Source organism: Rhincodon typus, chromosome 7, assembly GCF_021869965.1.
Source record: "Rhincodon typus isolate 14 chromosome 7, sRhiTyp1.1, whole genome shotgun sequence".
Taxonomy (NCBI): domain Eukaryota; kingdom Metazoa; phylum Chordata; class Chondrichthyes; order Orectolobiformes; family Rhincodontidae; genus Rhincodon; species Rhincodon typus.
Genome location: NC_063338.1, coordinates 91,624,804 through 91,631,354, shown reverse-complemented (window position 1 = coordinate 91,631,354; position 6,551 = coordinate 91,624,804). Strand labels below are relative to the sequence as shown.

Below are 6,551 nucleotides of genomic sequence, written 5' to 3'. Positions count from 1 at the left end.
GGGTTATAGGGGATGGGTCTGGGTGGGATGCTGTGACATTGGGTGTGGACTTGTTGCCTGAAGGGCCTATTTTCACACTGTAGGGATTCTATGGTTCTGTAAAGTAATTAAGGAGGCTGTTGCGATGCAAGACTTCATTATGAAAGAAATTGAGCATAGTAGCAAGGAGACTATGTGACATTATTGCTGGGCTGTTAATCTAGAGATCCAGGTAATGTTCTGGTAATTTATGTTCAATTCCCACCACTGCCAATTGTGGAATTTGTATTTAATTTTAAAAACACGTGGAATTAAGAGTCTAATGATGACCATGAATCCAAAGCTTCTTGTCTGAAAAACCTGTCTGGTTCACTAACGTCCATTAGGGAAGGAAATTGCCATCCTTACCTGGTCTGGACTACACGTGACTCCAGACCCAGTTGCCCCTTTACTGCCCTCTAGGCAATTAGGGATGGACAATAAATGCTGGCCTAGCCAGTGATGCCCATAATTGTGAATGAATTTAAAAAAAGTTGTTCATAGCATTGGTAAGACCACATTTCAAATATAGCATAAATAAGTTTCAATTTTGTTGCAATCTTCACAGAAGCAATCACTTTGCTGGCCAGTAATCAATGGATTTCTAAGAACAGCAATCACAAAGACCCATTGGAAGAACATCTTCGGGATGAATTGGTTCTTCTTGCCTTTTTCACTTTTGTGCACCTTGGTCTGGTTCTCTTTGACGTTTTCTAACACCGTGTTGCAATGTCTCTCGAAGGTCTTGACTCTACCGAGCACAATCTTGTTGTTGCCACAGTTGGTAAGGGCCTATGTGTTGCTTTTGATGGATTGTGACCTAACAGAGAGGGGCCCCATGTTAATTTCTTCCTCCTGTGTCTTCTGAAGCCCTCTCTGAATAACTTGGTCATTTGTCTCCTTGCTGTTTTGTAGACCTCACCGTTGGTTTATTCTTTCATGTCACTGGCAAGGCCAGCACTTTTTCCTCACCTCTAAACGCCCTTGAGAAACTTGGGGTGAACCACCTTCATGAACTGCTGCAGTACAGGTAGTGTTGGTATGCTGACAGTAGTGGTATGGAGGTAGTCCCCACATTTCCACTATAATGATGGTAGAGTTCCAAGTCAGAGTGGTACATGTTTTGAATGGGAACTGGCAGTGAACCTCCAACTTGCCTGTTGTACTTATCCTTCTACGCTGTAAAGGTCAGTTTTGAAAGGTGCTGTTGAAGGCAGTTTGCTGAGTTGCTGCAGGATTTCTTGCATTACAACATAAGTTACCCTTCAAAAGTAGTTAACAGGCCATAAAGTATGCGGTGATGAAGGGCTCTACCTAAGTGCAAGGTTTTTTTCCCCTTTTTTCTTTAGTTTTGCATTACAATAGTCAAGTTTTAGCAGAAAGGCTGTACATTTTTTAACCAAATGAGACAGTGAGCTATTGGTCTATATATAGTGCACATCAGGCACTTTGGGAAATGCAGAGGGCATAATAAGCACAATGGATATAATTGCAACATTTTTCTTCAGATCAAAACTTTGGATTAAATAACTGAAAGTTAAACTTTTTATTTCACTAAACTAAAGGTTCATTCTGGCTTTGAGTAATGCTGAGAAGCAAGAAAGATGAGCTCCTACTCCTGTCAAACAGCTCTGACTTCTGAGAATCAGGAACTGCGGCTCGTTAGGGATAGATCTGTTTTACAAATATCATATAAGATCAAATTACACCAATGCTGCTTCTTCTTTCCTTAAAGATAATTTTGCAAAAGTGCTCAAATCCCATCAATAGTGTTTTACGTTGATGTTACATTTGAACTCATCCAAAATTCTCTCCACTTTTCCTAACTCCCAGTAGGTCCATTTGCCTTGAGCTCACAGACCTACATTGTTCAACACAAGCAACATTTCAAATTTCATACCCTTATAATTGATTTCAAATCCTTATAATTGTGCTTGAATCCCTCACCCCCACTTTGCATATACTCATAACTCTATCCTGTGCAGCTACAAAGTCCTCTCAAATCTTTATGATGTGGTGGTAGTGTCACTTCTAGTCTAGTACAAGAAGGAATTGTTCTGGGGAAATGCCTTCAGATTCAGCAATTTGCTTTCCTTAAAAATCTGCAATTAAAGAAAAGTTAGCGGAATGGTGACATTGCCAATTGTCATAAAATCTCACCTGGTTGAAGGAAGAAAATCTGTCTTCCTTACCTGGTCGGGCCTACACGTGACTCCAGACCCACAGCAACGTGGGTAACTCTTAACTGCCCTCTGCTGGATGCATAAACTTGCTCTCAACATAAGAAAAGAAGGAAAATGAGCAGGAGTGGGCCATCTGGCCCATTGACCCTGCTCCACCATTCAATAGGATCACGGTTAATCTTTTTGTAGATTCAGCTCCATTTACCTGCCCGCTCACCATAACTCTTAATTCCTCAACTGTTCAAAAATCTATTTATCTTTTCCTTAAAATTCAATGAGGAAGCCTCAACTGCTTCGCTGGGTAGGGAATTCCACAGATTCACAACCCATTGGGTGAAGAAGTTCCTCCTCAACTCAGTCCCAAATCTGCTCCCCCTTATTTTGAGGCTGTGCCTCCTAGTTCCAGTTTCACCCACCAGTGGAAATAACCTCCCTGCTTCTATCTTATCTATTCCCCTCAAAATTTTATATGTTTGTATAAAATCCCCCTCATTCTCCTAAATTCCAATGAGTATAGTCCCAGTCTACTCAATCTCTCCTCATCTCTCAACTGCAAAATCAACCTAGTCAACCTCCTCTGCATCCCAGCATCATGGCAAGATAAACATTGCTGATAGATATTTTTACAGTTAGTTGTTACATCCAAGTCAGGATGAGTGAATCAGCTCCCCTTTTTATAACTCCCTGGGTTGGCCACAACAAAGATTTTGAATTCTTTTTGCATGCAGCTGTATCACACTTGAATGATCTTGACATCATCCAGGGCAAAGCAGACCGTTTGATTGGTATGCTATGCACCATCTTCAACATTCATTCCCATCACAACTAACACACACACGCACACACATGCACACACACGCACACACAGTGGCATCAGTGTGTATCATCTACACAATGCATTACAGCAACAAACCAATGTTCCTTTGAAAGCATCTTTCAATTCTACAACCACCACCATCTAAACAAACAAGGGCAGCAGAAACATGGAATCATCTTGATTTGGAAGTTCCCCTCTATGAGACATTCTACTCCAATTTGGAATTGTATCACTGTTCCTTCACTGCCAGCTGGGTCAAAATTCTGAAACTCCATCCCTAATAGCATTGTGGGTCTATCTACAGCACATGGATTGCAGCAATTCAACCCAGCATTATTAATAGAAGCATAGAGTACAAGAACAAGGGCGTGACGTTGAACTTGTTAGGCCTCAGCTGGAGCATTGTTGAGGGCACCTCATGAGAGAAAAAATGTTAATGTATCAGAGAGAGTGCAGAAGTGATTTACAAGAACGAGAACCTTCAGTGATGGGAATAGATTGAAGGAGTTGGGAGTATTCTCTCTGGGGAGAAGAAGGCTGACAGGAGATTTGATAGAGCTTTTCAACATCATGATCAGGCTTGACAGAGTGGATAAGGAGAAAATGATCCTGCTTGTAAAAGGAGAAATAATGAGAGGTCATAGATTTAAAGTGATGGGTAAGTGAAGCAAGGGTGATACTGTAAAAAACACTTTCTCACAGAGAATAGCTGGGGTCTATAATGCACTGTCTGGAAATGTGGAGTAGGCAGGTTCAACTCAGGCATTCAAGAGAGAATTGCATAGTTATTTGGGTAGAAATAGTGTGCAACAGTATAGGGAAAAGGCAGAGGATCAGCGCTAGATACAGAACCAGTCAGACACAATGGGCTGAATGGCCTTCATCTGTGCTGGAATATTTCTGTGATTCATAGAATCCCTTCAGTGCAGGCAGAGGCCATTCAGCCCACACTGAGCCTCTGAAGAGCAGTTCCCCACCTCATCACTATAAACTGGCATCTCTCATGGCCAGTCCACATCTTTGGACAGTGGGAGGAAACCCTTGCAGACGTGGGGAGAACGTGCAAGCTTCACGTAGGCAGTCGCTCGAGGCTAAAATTGAATCCAGGGTCCCTGGCACTGTGAAGCAGGAGTGTTAACCATTGTGCCACCAGGTTTCTGCAAAGACAGCTCACCACTACCTTCTCCAGGGCAGCTAGGGATGAGTGATAACTGCTGGTCTGGCCAGTGACACCCACATTGCATCTAAGAATTTTTTTAAAAATGTGAAGAAGATTCATATTGGACTCAAACCTAAGGTTTTGGAGTAGATTTGTAGCTCGGATTGTGGGTGTGGAGGTTGGTTGTCTCGCCAAGCTGGTTTGTTGTTCCACAGACATTTCATTACCCTGCTGGGTAACATCATCAGTGCAGCCTCCGATGAAGTGTCAGTGTGTTTTCCATTTGTCCTGTCCATGGTGGGGAGTGGGTCTTTAGTTTGGGTGAGCAGTTGTCGTAGGGTTGATGTGGGCTTGTGTGCCACTCTGATGCCCAGCGGTCGTAGGAGTCTTGTGGTTAGTTCCGATCTGTTCCTGATGTAGGGTAGTGTGATGAGTGTGTCAGGGCGTGTAGATGCACGCCAATGTCATCTATAAGATCCCCTGCAGAGACTGTGAGAAACACTACATCGGACAAACAGGAAGGAAATTAACAACAAGGGTACACGAACACCAACTGGCTACAAAAAGGCACGACCAATACTCACTCATCTCAATCCACATGGACAAGGAGAACCACCAATTTGACTGGGACAACACCAAAATCCTGGGACAAGCTAAGCAGAGACAGGCACAGGAATTCCTAGAAGCCTGGCACTCCACGAAGAAAGCCATTAATAAACACATAGAACTCGACCCCATATACACTCCATTGCGAAGGAAAACCAGACTTAGGCAATCCAGCTTAACGGACTCCAGAGTTTAAAAACCAGGCGGGAAAACACACCGACGCTTCATCAGAGGCTGCACTGATGATGTTACCCAGCATGGTAACGAAACGTCTGCGGAACAACAAACCAGCTGGACTCAAACCATTAACTTTGGTTCTCTCTCCATATATGATGCTAGACATGCTGAGTTTCTCCAGGAATTTCTGGTTTTATTTTAAGAAAAAGCTCGACCCACAAGCACGGTGGCTCAGTGGTTAACACTGCTGCTTCACAGTGCCAGGGACCCGGGTTTGATTCTAGCCTCTGGCGACTGTCTGTGTGGAGTTTGCACATTCTCCCCGTGTATGCGTGGGTTTCCTCCCACAGTCCAAAGATGTGCAGGTTAGGTGGATTGGCCATGCTAAATTGCCCGTTGTGTTCAGGGATGTGTAAATTTGGGGGGTGGGTCTGGGTGGGATGCTCTGAAGGTCAGTGTGGACTTGTTGGGCCGAAGGGCCTGTATCTACACTGTAGGGATTCTATGATTCAGACGCAAAGAATATTGGGAGGGTGTGTAGTTGAGGTGGGAGCAGGAGACCCCCATGCTATAAACAAATTCACAACATTTTCATTCACACTTTATTCAACATTCACTTCATGCAGCTTCACTGCTGGATTTGCTGTTCCCACATGAAAGGCTCTTTCTCAATGCGCAATGTTGTTTTTCTGTTGAGTTGATTTTAATCACTGTCTGGCTCCCACTTTAAGCTCTTCACCACCTCATCAAGATGCGCTGTATTGCCAGCGTAGGTAGACGGAGATGCATTAAATATTCATAAAAGAAGCACTATGGCTGTGCTTGCAATACAGCTGGTGCAATGCCAGTGTCTTGGTCCCTGTGATATTTCAAGCTGGACCACATCGAACCAACAGGGAAAGGGAGGAAACAAAATCTTCAAGACAAATAAAAGTCTTGTTCCTTAGCAACAATCTCCACCTGATTAATGTGGGTTCGAGTGGTCTGCATTCCCACCTTTTGCACAAGAGGGCCTTTTTCTGTATTTATCCACAGGATGTGGGTGTCACTGCCAAGGCCAACATTCATTACCCATTCCTATTTGCCATGAAAAGGGGATAATGATCATGTAAATAAAGGTAATGGCTCGCTAGGCCATTAAGAGTCAGCCACGTTGCTTTGGTTTTGGAAACACAAAGATTTCTGAAAGGACATGAGTGAATCACTGAGTTTTATAACAATCTGGTTGATTCATGCTCATCAAGGCTCATACTAGTTATTTCTAAAGTAAGAGTTATTTAATTAACAGAATTTGATGTTGTCAACTGCAGTGGTGGGAACTCTAAAACTTCACAACATTTTGAATGACGAAATTTGTCCTAATCTCAGCCCGAAGTAAATTGACCATTCATTCTGATTTATTTATTTGTTGATTTGGTTTATTTATTGTCACAAGTATTTTGTTACAAAATAGAGTGAAAAGCATTGCATTGTGTTGCCACTCTCCGGCACATCTTAAAACCCAGAAAAATAAACCAAAAAAGATAACAAGGTGTAGAGCTGGTTGAACACAGCAGGCCAAGCAGCATCAGAGGAGCAGGAAAGCTGACGT

General features: G+C 43.0%; 1 pseudogene; it reads right to left on the bottom strand.

The window, feature by feature from the left end:
• Nucleotides 1–540: 540 nt before the first annotated feature.
• Nucleotides 541–6,551, bottom strand: part of LOC109918791 — a 12,285-nt pseudogene continuing 6,274 nt past the window's right edge.